We start from the raw sequence: 14,299 nt of genomic DNA, 5'->3' as shown, positions 1-14,299 counted from the left end.
TGTCTCAAAAACAAACAGATGTGGGCTGGAGAGGTAGCTGAGCAAGTACAAGAAAGCACTGCTCTTCCAAAGAACTCAAGTTCGGTTTCCAACACCCGTGCCAGGTAGCCCCCACACAATTATTTGGAACTCCTTTTCCTGGGGGATCCAATGTCTCTGGCTTCCACAGGTATGCCTCCCACACCCTCTCCCCCCCCACACACACTTAAAAACAAAATCTTAAATAGTAACTACAATTAAAAATAGAAGCATCAGCCGGGCGGTGGTGGCGCACGCCTTTAATCCCAGCACTCGGGAGGCAGAGGCAGGCGGATCTCTGTGAGTTCGAGACCAGCCTGGTCTACAAGAGCTAGTTCCAGGACAGGCTCCAAAACCACAGAGAAACCCTGTCTCGAAAAACCAAAAAAAAAAAAAAAAAAAAAAAAAAGACCCAGTAAAAATAGAAGCATCTTGGGAACATCTATTGTCCTTTGCTTTTGTATATCTTCTTGTTCACGTGTAGATAATTAACTTCAGCATAGAGAATTTAGAAGCTCTGGTCAAAGTGGGCCTTGCCTCTCAAAGAGACCAGGAGGAGTTCTGGAGCAGAAGGCAAAGTGGATTGTAGCTGACTCACATCCAAAGGCTTCTCCTGCTCTGTCTGTCCACCTTTCTCTTCACCCACCGTTACTTTTGAGGCTTGCAACTCTCCCATCTCTTGATTTTACCTGCTCCCATGAGTAACTACACAGGAACACTTTTGGTAAATAAAGTATGTTCCCATTTCACACTCATCTTTGTAATCCCTTGTTCTATTTTAAAACTGAGAACTCTAGTCATTGTTAAAAGTGCCAGCCATGCCGGACAGTGGTGGCACACGCCTTTAGTCCCAGCACTTGGGAGGCGGAGTCAGACGGATCTCTGTGAGTTCGAGACCAACCTGGTCTACAAGAGCTAGTTCCAGGACAGGAACCAAAAAAGCTACGGAGAAACCCTGTCTCGGAAAAAAAAAAAAAAATGCCAACCCTGAAAGCCTAAGTCAACAAAGAGAACAGACTCCCAAAAAATTGTCCTCTGGCTTCCATACAAGGGCCCTGGCACAGACAGACCCTACCCCTCACACAGAAAAAATGAATGCAATTTAAAAATCAAAGACCATTTAAATATGTCTGTACAAACAAACGAACAAAATCTCCTCTCTTAAGGCTATAATCTTTGTCTCTCTTTGCAAAGCAAGAAGCCAGCTTACTGTAATAAATCTCCAGCATTTTTTATCCTTATGGTTAGAGCCATAAACCTCAATCCAAAGTCATCAATCTCTAGAATTTCAGGAATTCAATTCTTCTTGTCTATTCCTTATTCCTACAAGACATGTAGGAATAAATCGGAATAAGTAGACAATGGCTCCTGTGATAGATTCACTAAATTGATCCGCATTTCCTGAGGATGGAGGAGTTATTTAAGATACCTTCTGAAAACCCTTAGTGATCAGAATACCAAGATACACCTTGCTTATTCTCCAGTTCCTACATGGGTCCATATCCCCAGGCCCTGGTGTAAGTGCTCCATAAGTATTCTTATGGGGTGTTTTTCCTCACCCTTCTCTAGCTTACTAACCCACCCCCCAAATTCTTAGCTTAGATTCCTATTCTTCTGGGAAGGCTCTGTGGAATAAAATTAAAAAAAAAAAATTAAAAAGAATAAACTGTGGGATGCTCTTCTGTGTCGCCTGCACCTTCCCCTAGGACCACTATCACCAAGAATGTGGCTGTGTGGTCACTTGGTTACTCGTCAGTATACCCCTTCTGTCTAGGGAGCCCTGCTCAGAGGTACTGTGCCTCCAAGCCCACAACAAAAACTGTGAACTATTAAGAACTGTCAAGGCTAGGGGGAGATTCAGCGTCCTGGTCACAATGTGTGTATGTGTGTAAAGGGGATCTATACCTGAAAGCCTTGGCTTCATACTGGGATCAGATTTGCTTGTTTTAAAAATAACTCAGGGCTGCTGATTCACGCAATTCTAAGCCAAGAAGCAAACCAACAAACCAACTGTCATCAATTTCTTTCCTGCTTTTTTTTTTTTGACTCTGGTCCTCCCAAGCTAATACATTGAGCATTTTCTAATCTGCAAAGACCTGTAACCTGTATTACTCAAACAGAGAGCCACCTAGTTTCTGCTTATCTATCCCTGTCAAAGGTGCTGAGTTCTTGCATTCTTCCGCAGACAGAAATCTACTTGAACCTCCTGAGACAGTTGCTTGAACATCAACCTGAAGGAAAACAACAGGAAATGCCCATTGGGGAAAAAAAGGGTCCATGTTTATTGAGACTAACTTGGGTATTTATAGCTATCAGGGTTGATGGGCATCGGAAAAGTAAACTAAAATTATAGATAACAGGTCATGGGATTTGGCTGGACTTCAAAGAGCATTGTCATAGATTCTTACACGGATGGCTGAAAGTCTAGTTTAATGAAGAAACTGGACCTTCTCATTGAAGAGAGCCAGCCCTTTCCATGGGATCAGCGCATTTCTGTGGGTCCTGATGGTTCTTCTAGGAGGAGTCACACTGGTGGGGACTTCCTAGAATCTTGCCTAGACACATTTCAATTCATCTACCAGCTCACAAAGACAAAGCTATCTGATATTGGTGACAAATGAAAACTGGGTGACTGTTTTACTCTGGACACCATTGGCCAATATGTGCTTCAGAAAATTCAGGGGTTATCCAAGACTTTCTGTAGAAGCACAGTGAATAAAGAGCAACTGACTTCTCGTGACTTAGATGCGGCCAGGCATTGCCGGTACTTAATGTTTGACTTGCTTTTCCTTTAAAAAAATCTGAGGAGTACTCTAATATGTATATATTCCATACTTTCTTCATCCATTCTTCCATTGAAGGACATCTAGGTTGTTTCCAGGTTCTGGCTATTACAAACAATGCTGCTATGAACATAGTTGAGCATATACTTTTGTTGTATGTTTGGGCATCTCTTGGGTATATTCCCAATAGTGGTATTGCTGGGTCGAGAGGTAGGTTGGGGTGCACCCACACACTGAGGCAATGGGGATGTTCCATCGGGAACTCACCAAGGCCAGCTGGCCGGGGACTGAAAAAGCATGGGACAAAACCGGTCTCGCTGAACATAATGGACAATGAGGACTACTGAGAACTGAAGAACAATGGCAATGGGTTCTTGATCCTATTGCACGTAATGGCTTTGTGGGAGCCCAGGTAGTTTGGATGCTCACCTTAATAGACCTGGATGGAGGTGGGTGGTCCTTGGACCTCCCACAGGGCAGAGAAACCTGCTTGCTCTTTGGGCTGAGGAGGAAGGAAGACTTGATTGGGGGAGGGGGAGGGAATGGGAGGTGGTGGCGGGGAAGAGGCAGAAATCTTTAATAATTAAATAAATTAATTAATAATAATAATAAAAAAAGATTATACTCAAAAAAAAAATCTGAGGAAAGCCGGGCGATGGTGACTTGGGAGGCAGAGGCAGGTGGATCTCTGTGAGTTCGAGACCAGCCTGGTCTACAAGAGCTAGTTCCAGGACAGGCTCCAAAGCCACAGAGAAACCCTGCCTCGAAAAACCAAAAAAAATAAAATAAAAATAAAAAATAAAAAATCTGAGGAAGAATCTCACCAGGTTCCCAAAAATGAATTGCAGAATTAACGATTTGACAAAAATATTAATTTAATAAATTACTGCAGCTGGGTGTGGCTGCTCACACCTGTAGTTCTAGCGCCAAGGAAGCTGAGGCAAGAGAGCCTGGGATAGAATGTGAGTTTCAGGCTCCCAGCTGGAGCTATAAAAGCTATATAAGCTATATCTCTTCACAAACTCTTTCGTTTCTCTTGTTCTCTATAGAATGATTTCTACAGATGCTAGCTGACAAATCAAATTCTGTCACCTTGGTAAACAATCCAAGCAAAAACTATAAGCTTTGGGGAAAATGAGAAACAATACCAAAAAAAAAAAAAAAAAAGCATAAAAAGTCAATTACATTCAGCTCTATCCCTTAAATTCTTGTACATTTCTTTTTGTCATTTGTAAAATGTCTTCTTTTCCAATTTTAATGATCTCAAAATTACTTAAAAGCTTAATATTATAATGGGGAAAAGCCATGTAGCTCCGGGGAAGGACTATCCTAAGATGAATAAATGCAATTACAAGTAAGAAGAACTTGGTTGGACACGACCAAAGGCAGCACAATCTCAGCCCAAGGTTAATGGCTGTCTGATGGTGTGCAGGGAGGGTGAGGAGCAGCTAGAGTGTCTAATGGGCTGAGCAGCCTAGATGCAGGCTCTAACCCATCTCCAGACTCATTGCTGAGAGCAGCCATGGATCAGATAGTTGCGAAGAACTCATAGGATAGTTTTTGTACAAAGTTGAAGAGATCCAATAGGGCAAGCCTGAATATGTTTTACCCCAATGTCCTGAACTTCTAACATTTATTTTTTATAACTTCAGTCACCCCTCTAGGACAGTGGTTCTCTACCAGTTCCTCATGTAATGATGACCTCCAATGGTAAAATTATTTTTGTTGCTACTTCATAACTGCAATTGCTACTGTTATGAATTGTAATGTGAATATCTGATATTTCTGATGATCTTGGGTGACATCTGTGAAAGGGTCATTGAACTACCCCAAAGGTAGTGTACCCCACAAGTTAGGAACTGTTGTTCTAGACTGATCAGACTCTGCCTGCTTGGTTGGTAAAACAGAGGGTTTTTTGGTGGCTAAAGAGGATAGAAGTGGTCTGGTTCCTGCTCCCTTTTCTCCATTCTAGGACTGTCTAGAATGACCTCTGAGGAAGGGCAGAGCTGGGTCTGAAAGAGATGACATTAGGGACAAAGGAGGGGCAATCTGGGATACTAAGAAAAGAGGACCCAGTGTCCTGTTCTCTGGCTGGTCACAAAGTGTGCCTGTAGGGGCAGACAGAAAACCAGTTAGACTGGAATGCTTTTACATGCATCTCTTGTGTTGGGAGCAGGGCATTGCTTGGTATATCTATGTAAGAAGCATGTTTTGCTTAATCTAGCTTCCCACTAATAGATGTTCCTTCTCTGTTAGAAAGAGAAAAGAAAACAGACATGGTTCATCTTGTGAGGTGAATAACCAAGGAAAGAAATTGCCATTAAAAAGATTGAAAGAGCATTTATATCTATGCGAAAATAATTTTAAATTGTTGAACGTGAATACAAAGTTCAAATGAATGAAGAGTTATAAAAAATATCTACAACAAATCACTACAAATTTAAAATGTAAAACTTGTTTAGCATTTTTGATAATCAAAAAATGCAAGGTCATGTATGTGGTTCACACCTGTAACTCCAACACACTTAGGAGGCTGAGGCAGGAGGATTGCCATGAGAAGGCCAGTTTAGGCTATGCCAGACTGAGGATTGAATAATATTCTGTGTTTTAAAAAGATCAAATCAGGGGCTGGAGCGATGACTCAGAGGTTAAGAGCACCAGCTCCTCTTTCAGAGGATCTGGGTTCAATTCCCAGCACCCACATGGCAGTTCACAACTGTCTGTAACTCCAGTCCCAGGGAATCTGACACCATCACACCAACGCACATGAAATAAAGCTTAATAAATTATAAAAAAAGATCAAATCAAATCAGTGATGTATCACTGAACTCAACTGCCAAAAAAAAAAAATGAGTAAATAAAACATGCCCTTCAAGAAAGAGGTGAAACATTGGCAGAAGAGGTTTATTTCTACAGTGTGGGTAGTTTTGTTTAGCTTTTTTTTTTTTTTTTTTTATTGATTCAACTCTTTCTAAATTGGTCTGGAAAGGATTTTGACACCACCATTATTATCTTCAAACCACTAGATTCCTGGGAATTTATACAAAGGTTCAATTTATCCTAAGATTATTCCAAGGGAGAAACACCCCATAATTTTCAGCCTTATTCAAAAACGAAAAAAAAAGAGAGTGCTAATCCTAGGTCTTCGGTTAGATAACATCACAGTCGGGTGCATTATTACCCATAATGTTAGTCATCAAATTTATATTGCGCTGTAGGAATGTACCAAATGTTAAGTGAAGAAAGGGATAAGTTTACCATTATCTGTACATAACAGCAACAGTTATGAGCAAAATGAATATTCATGTGAGATATGGAACAAATACACACACACAAAAAGCAATTGATACACAAAGAAAATTCTTTGTTTTTAAAGTTTTCAATAATATAGCTGTAAAAAAAACTTACATAATTTTTTAATCACGGAAAAGGTCAAGAAGAACGGATTTTAATATAAATCAGGTGGATTTATAGCAAATGAAATATGAAATCTGACAGTGGAAACTGTAGCCCCCACCAGCTCATAGCAGGAGCTCCAGATGCAAGGTAATATTTTTCTGGTTCTTATCCAGAAAGAAATGTTTGAATTGAAGGGTACTCAGGACGTTTCAGGCTACTGTAAACCAAAGGGGAAAAATACTGAAGGCCTCAGAAAGAATTTCCTATTTTCACATACCTCTTATTAAATAAATGTTTTTAAAATGCTGTTTTTCTAGAGAAAAGAATTGTAAGTATTTAGAGCTAAATTTTGTTTCTTCAATTTTGTTTACAATAATTATTCACAAATAAACAGTTTCAAGAATAAGCAAGTAGATTTTCATGTTCTAAGAGGACAAACCACTTTTTAATATTTATCACGACTTTTCCAAAAACTATTTCTTATGATATTGTTAGGATTTTAAGTTAAGAGAGCCAGGGGGTGGTGTGCCGTAGACAGCAGGCTGCCTGGCCAGCATTCACGAAGCCCTGGGTTCTGTTTTCAGCACCATACAAACTTAGTTTGGTGGTCATGCCTGTTGATTCCAGAATTAAGAAGGCGGAGCAAGGAGGACTGGCAGATGAAAGTCAACCTCAACTACATCTGGGAGTTCAAGACCTGACTGAGCTACATGAGCACTGCTTCAAAGTGAACAAACAAGCAAATGAACACCAGAAACAAAAGCTGGGTGTTGTGAACACGCATGGACGACGCCCACCTCGGCAGCCCTGGGACACCGACATCAATGCTCATTCTTCTCAACTTCCAAGAAACCCTACCCTTAGTAGGCCAGGCACCATGCGCTAGGTCGTATGGCCTGCCAGTGACTCAGTCTGGTGTAAAAACTAGGTTTTCTGGAGCTATCTCTCAGGAATGGTATTATTTATTTGTCCATAGACTAACTATAAAGAACAAAGAAATTCTGCTTGTTCTTCCAGTAGTAATCAAACCCTTTGTTTTCTGCAGTAAGGGCTTTCTCAAGAAAACTAAGTACCAGAAATCTGTGACAACCGTAGATGACAAACATAGAATCCCCTGAACCCCATTTTCTTGGAGACTATGTTATGTCAGATCAAGTAAACTAGGGAAGAGGGAAATTTGAAATGAGTTTGTTTTAAATCCATCTAAACCTTCATAAAAATATGATTTAGATTAAGGGAAACCAAAAACATTTAAAGCCATCTGGCTGACTTTAGTGTATTTTTTATAGTATTTTTTTTTTTTTTGAAGAAAGATCAGAAAAACTCACAATGTTATAAAAGTAACTGAGGGTGGATGAAAATTTCCCCAACAGTTCTTCTTCTCTTCCTGGGCTTTAAAGCTCAGTCATTCAGGGACAAAGGCATCCGTGAGCACAGGTATCCTGGAGGATGGAGAGGAAACTGAGCAGAAAGCGGTCCTTAGACTCCAGCCCGGAACTGGGTGAAGTCCGATTGATTCATTAATTGACTAATTAAAGAGGGGCTTCTATAAGTATCTCTCATAAACTGTTGAGGCAGAAGAGGCAATCACCTGACACTTAATCAAGTCTAAACCTCAACGTTCTATTTCTGGAGACAGGTCACAGCTCCTTCCAGTGGACTTTGAATTCATTAGGCCATAAGAAAAAAAAACAAACGAAAGAAAATAGTGCATACACCACTTGCCTGCTGACTCAGCACTTTCTAAGCCGACTCAGTGGAAAGACAGACAGAGGACTCAGAGTCTGAGGAAATCCTCACTCAGCCAAATCTATCCCATATGAGGGGAGAGACTTAATGAGAATCAGCCCGGAGCCTTTGGCAGGCAGCTGCAGGAATGTACGGGATTTACAGCCAGCCTGGGCTGCTGAGGTCGTGGTCCCCCCCCCCCCCCCCCCCGTCTTAGCCTCTTCATTCTGTATTACAAAAGTTTGCATGAACAAAATTTCATTTCATTTCAGCTTCAGCTAATAAAAGCAAAGAAAAAAAAGGAGCTTACCAACTACTTTACTGCAAGTTTGCAATGTCCTGGGAGAGACAAGGGCACAAGAAAACGAATACTTTGGGTTTCATGATTTCTAGGACCTTAGGGACACCCAAATAAGCTTCACCCAGGACCGGGACAAACTGATAAACTGAGAACAAAGAGGCAGCCAAGGTGCCCTGCTTTTGATTTTTTTCTTCCCCACTTTCTTTCTTTACAGCGATAGATTGGCCTCATGGTGGGAGGCCATCTTTGTCATGGTGGTGCCTGGCTCCTTAGCCAGATAGAGTCCAAAGTGTTTTCTCCTACACGTTGGCTTCCCTGTAGCTATGATGTTTAAGATAAACTCACAAGTAACTTATTGCTCTGATCTTGAAACCAGATACCAGACAATAGCAGATATCTTGAAACCAGATATAGATAAAGTCGAATTCCTTCTTCACTGATCTCTTGATGCATTTTCATCCCAAGGAGGCTGTTACCACTGTAGCAGTCTGATGCGTGTTTGCATTTCCTGTTCTTCTATCTGTAAACACCACAGTAGCCTGCGTGCTGACTTTAATCTCAGCACTGGGGAGGTAGAGACAAGAGGACGAGGACTTAAGGCCACCCTTAGCTACATATTCAGTTCAAAGCCCATCTGGTCCAGACGTGACCATGTCCCCAAAACCATTAACTTAGGAAGAGTTAAAATGTGACAAACCAAAGCCACAGTGAGGGATTGTCCCTCGTGTGCTTGCCTGTTACCATGGTAAACAACATGACCAGCAACAGCTTCGGGAAGGAAAGGATTTACTTCAGTTTACATTTCCAGTTAAAAGTCCTGACCGAGGTCAGGGTAGGAAACCCGAGCAGAACCCATGGAGGACCGCTGTTTATTGACTTGGGATTCCGGTTTTTGTTTATACATACTTTTGCTTCTTTATTTTGCTTTATCTTCTACTCAGAGTTTCCTTATATAACAGCCCTGGCTGTTCTAGAAAGTTTTGTAGACCAGGCTGGCTTCGAACTCACACTGAGTCATTCACCTCTGCCTCCCCAGTACTGGGATTAAAGGCGTGCGCCATCACACCTGGCATTTTCTTAAACCCTCTTACCTAGGGGTGGTGCTACACAGAGGGCTATGCCCTCCCACATCAATCAATCATCAATCAACCAATCAAGACAATCTCTCATAGGCTAATCTGACTGAGGCAATTCTTCATCCGACATTCCCTCTTCCCACTTGACCACAGGTTACAACAATTTGACAAAACTAACCAAGATGTCTATTTTAGCCAGTTAAACAGCCACATCTCTTACTTTCCTCTGCATGTGGTGTATCATCATTCTTGCTTCCAAAACTAAAAAATACTCTGTAAGAGGAATAACTTCAAGGAGGTCTACAGCAACCCTGTCAAGGCTACCTTTCCTGTCTACCTTCCCTACAATCCTCTCTGGTGCAGCTTTTATCATCAGCTCTCCTAGTCATCTCCACCCTGTTTCTGAGTAATTCCAGTTCAAAATGATGTCAAAACTCTTCATGAACTTTCTGACACGTTTATATTTAATAACTGTTTTGATTTTAGGTTCACAGGTAGGCTTGCTAGCCACTTGTATTTCCATTTTTTTCATCATTTCCACTATTGTGTCTGACACCACCATCTCACAAGCAAATATTTAGGGTTAGTGGGGAGACACAGTCAAATCAAAACATTACCATTTTAAACAGAAGAACACAAGCACAACCTCTTCCACTCTCAATTGTTTATTTCTTCTAATAATACTTTTCCCAGCACGATCTTATCATTGAACTTTCGACCATATGGTGGGTTACAGTAAAATGGGGCTACAGCTCAGTATAGAGCACTTAACCTGGCAAGCTTGACAGCATAGGTCCAATCCCTAATACTGCCAAAAATAATTTATTTTTAAAGAAAAAAATCGGGGGTTTCAATGCATATTTTCTTGGTGGTGTTATAATTGCTTAAAATAGTTTTGCGTTAGTTTCCCTTGCTTCCTATACACGAGAGCTGATAGGAAGTGTGATTGTGAACTGCAGGTGGGTGAACTGGCTGGAGGAGGTGCCTGGCTTTCATATTGTTCCCAGTTTCTAATTTTATCAAATTGCAGGGCTTGTGTTTGGGGGACTTGATGAGCTATGCTTCATGATGTAATGTTTGGCCTTATTTTGTAAGTGTTCCACGCATGCCTCCAATGATTTATACTATTTGTTTTTATTATATGCAAACATCTACAAAGTCAAAGTTAATTGTTTTATTATATATTTATTTTTAAACAGGTATTGCACTATCATGCAAGATGACTTTGAACTTATGATCCTCCTGTAACCTCTTAGGTGCTAGGTAATAAGAGGTCTGCACTGCCACCACCTCAAATTTGTTTTATATACATTTTCTATACATATTTTCAGTATTTATGTTTTTGGGGGGATTGAACCCAAGGCCTTACACACGCTAGGCAAGCACTCTATCCCTGAGTGGCCCTCCCCAGTCATCTTCTTGAAGCAGGTGTCCCCTACATAACCTGACTTTGCCAGCTACTTGTTTGTTTTTTGAATTTCTACCAACTGCTGTTTTAAATAATTCCATGTTCATAAACATCATATTTCCTTCAAAGCATTCTTTTCTCCCTCTTCAGTGACGATGCCATGGAAATTGAAGGTGACTTGAGAGATACAGTGTAAAGCACAGGTAACAAATATGTCTAGTAGCATGCCTTCATTGAAAAGAAAACACTTGGATGTCAGCTGTGGCCTTTGACGCCTGTTCTGGCCATGCAAAGGCAGGTGAATCTCTGTAAATCAGCCTATTCTACATAGTGAGATCTAGGACAGTCAGGGCTACATAGAGAGACCCTGTTTCAACACACACAAACACAGAGTCAGGGCTACATAGAGAGACCCTGTTTCAACACACACAAACACAGAGTCAGGGCTACATAGAGAGACCCTGTTTCAACACACACAAACACAGAGTCAGGGCTACATAGAGAGATAGAGAGACTCTGTTTCAATACACACACACACAGAGTCAGGGCTACATAGAGAGATGGAGAGACTCTGTTTCAACACACACACACACACACACACACACCCCTACCACCCTACCACCACCACCACCACACAAACCAGCTTGGGTCTCCATTGTTTCGTGCCTGTAGATAGCCATAAGGCTGATTCTGTAGCCTTATTCCGCCAGTGTCCATTAATTAGTCAGGTCAGCTTCCCCAGCACCGTTATCGTCTTTCCCGGCTTCATCTTCAGAAAGGTCTGTTTAATTTATAAACAGTCCCCTTTAGGTATCGTTTCCAATGACCTCACATTAATGCTGTTCTCAGATGATTTACTAGCAATGCAAATACTCCAGTTTCTTCCATGGGAAAATACATGCAAAGGCCACCAACTAGGCTGTGGGAAGACTTGGCACAAAGTACGTTACGACTCTTCGTGGTTGGCCATTAAAGCTAGTGTTCAGAATGTATTCTTTCTTTTTAAGCTCAGGAAAAAAAAAACACACCCAAATCATTATTCATAAAGAAATTTAAAATATTTTTTTTGCTTTCTTACTTTATTTAAAACATTCTCACTTCCTTTTTCATCTTTTAGCACATCAAAGGGAGTTTATTTTCATTTGTAGGCCGTTAAATTACCACTCTGGGATTTGAGACTTTCAAGGGCTTATCTTAGGCCTGTCACATGACATTTGTATGACTGTCATCAGACTGAGTTGACCAACTGACCTAGGTCAGAGCAGGCGCCAGAATACAGATCTCTACAAAGTATGCACAGATAAATTTATATTTACAAAGGATTAAAACAATAAAATCCTACCCCAGCTGGGTGTGGGGACGCACGCCTTTACTTCTCGGCACCAGCAGGCAGAGGTAGGCGGACAGGCTGGCTCAGGAAAGAAGTTCAAGGACAAGCATGCACTACCTTAATTCTCACAGGTGCGTGGTGCGCTGGTAAATTAGCGCTTCATTTAAAACAATCCGCTCAGGAGACGTGAGGAGAACGACTTGCCCACTTTTCCACCAAGCAACACCTCCTCCATTGTAATCCTCAAAGTTTCTGTCTTCCTACCACACAGCTTCACTTCCCTTACTTAGTTTTGTTTTTCAAGACAGTGGTTCTTTGTGTAGTCCTGGCTGAACTCTCTGTGTAGACCAAGCTGGCCTCGAACTCAAAGAGATTTGCCTGCCTCTGCCTCCTAAGCGCTGGGAGTGCATGCACCACCCCTCATCTACAACGTCATCAGAAAAAAAAACACAGTGGGGCAGGCAAGAGGGCTGTCAGGTAAAGGTGCTCACCACAAAGCCTGATGCTCTGCACCAGATCCCTAGGGCCCATTGGTGGAAGTAGCAGGTTGACCTCTGACCTGCCAATATGCTTGATGGTGTATGCGCACACAGAGACATACACACATCTATACATCCAGTGAACAAGTGAAAGTACAACAAAAAAAAACTTAAAGAACAGAGTTGCTTCTTCAAGAAACTATTTCACCATTTTATCTCAGAAGGGATTCAAAGCATAACTCGGTATTTTAACTTTTACAAGTATCTTCCTGATTGCCAGTGACCTTAAGGAAAAGTCAACAGGGTCTGAGAACCAGACAATGTATTGCAAATTAAAAAACTGATCTACTTTCCTATGAAATAGAATAAAGGAATGGAGTATAACATTGACTTAAATTCCTTACAGTCCTTTGTTTATTGTCTCTTGTGGAAGACCACAGATCGGTCAATGTCTCTCTAGCTCTATCAGTCCCATGGGGATGGAGCAGGTTTTTTTTTTTTTTTTTTTTTGGTTTTCCGAGACAGGGTTTCTCTGTGGCTTTGGAGCCTGTCCTGGAACTAGCTCTGTAGACCAGGCTGGTCTCGAACTCACAGAGATCCGCCTGCCTCTGCCTCCCAAGTGCTGGGATTAAAGGCGTGCGCCACCATCGCTGGCCTGGAGCAGGTTTTAAAGGAAGTACTTAGAAGAAGCCTTTGAGTTCTCAGTAGGATATGGAGAGCCATCTCTTTAGGTGCCAGGGAATTGCTAAGCTGTTTCGGACTCTTGGAACCTGCAAACTCTGGCCAGTGGGCTGGCTCTGAGATTTGTCAGAACAGAGCCAGGCCCATTGTTTCTGGTGTCACCAATGACTGTGTGCCCTATGGAGAGAAGAGTCTCCCACCTAAAACATTCAGCATCAGAAAAAAAAAATTGCCAAACTTTGCATTTACCATTTACTTACTGCCCTTCATGGCCAACCTGGAGCTGAGCCAGGTTTGAGCCCCATGGTCAGCAACCCTGTGAATCAGCTGAGGGCAGCATGAACAAAGTCCTTTGCATGGACTTTACATCATTACAGGTTGCAGCGTGGCTCATATACGCTGCATCTTCCCATCCCTCCCTGTAAGTGGTCTGCATGGCCTTTTCAGGTAGAAAAGCATTGCATGATATCTCAGTGTCAAGAACCGAAAGTCTGTACTTTCAATCTTTTAACATCTAGAACAAGGGCTTGTCAGTGATGGCTATAGTCTGGTTTGTGCATCATTTAAAAACTGATCTTCTATGTGACTAAACAACAGACATATTTCTAGATGATGAATCTTTGATGGACCAGTAGTTGAGCATCACACACCGGAAGATTCAACTCCCTAGCCCTCAGGGAAGGGCAGAGCCCCGGAGACAGTAGAAAGATCAGCAGCTTTCAGGCAGAGGAGTCGGGAAGATGATTACAAAGTGGAGAACAGGGGATTTTACTATAGTGACGGCACTCCACAGGATGACACATGGCTGACTGCGCAGCATTGCACACTTGCCAAAGCACCAAGAATGAATTGAAGCCGGCTATGGTGACACATGCATATGATCCTAACACTCGGGGCTGAGGACGGAGGATGGTGACCCTGTCTCTGACCAACAACAATGACAACAAACTGAATCCATCCCAATATAAACTACAAAGCTGAGCTATGATGATGAATCTGTTGGGGGATGCTGATAATGGAGGAGGCTATGCACGGGCAGGGAAATGCGTAGTATAGGAAATCCAGACCACACTAAAAGGTTAATCTATTTATTATT

General features: G+C 41.8%; 1 protein-coding gene across 1 annotated transcript in view; it reads right to left on the bottom strand.

Moving 5' to 3' along the window:
• Sgk1 (serum/glucocorticoid regulated kinase 1) overlaps positions 1–14,299 on the bottom strand; it is a 112,085-nt gene that overhangs the window by 54,305 nt on the left and 43,481 nt on the right. The window lies entirely within an intron of this gene.

The sequence above is a fragment of the Chionomys nivalis genome, chromosome 2 (assembly GCF_950005125.1).
Source record: "Chionomys nivalis chromosome 2, mChiNiv1.1, whole genome shotgun sequence".
Taxonomy (NCBI): Eukaryota; Metazoa; Chordata; class Mammalia; order Rodentia; family Cricetidae; genus Chionomys; species Chionomys nivalis.
The sequence above is the reverse complement of the archived record's forward strand: the minus strand, read 5'-3'. Positions and strand labels throughout refer to the sequence as shown.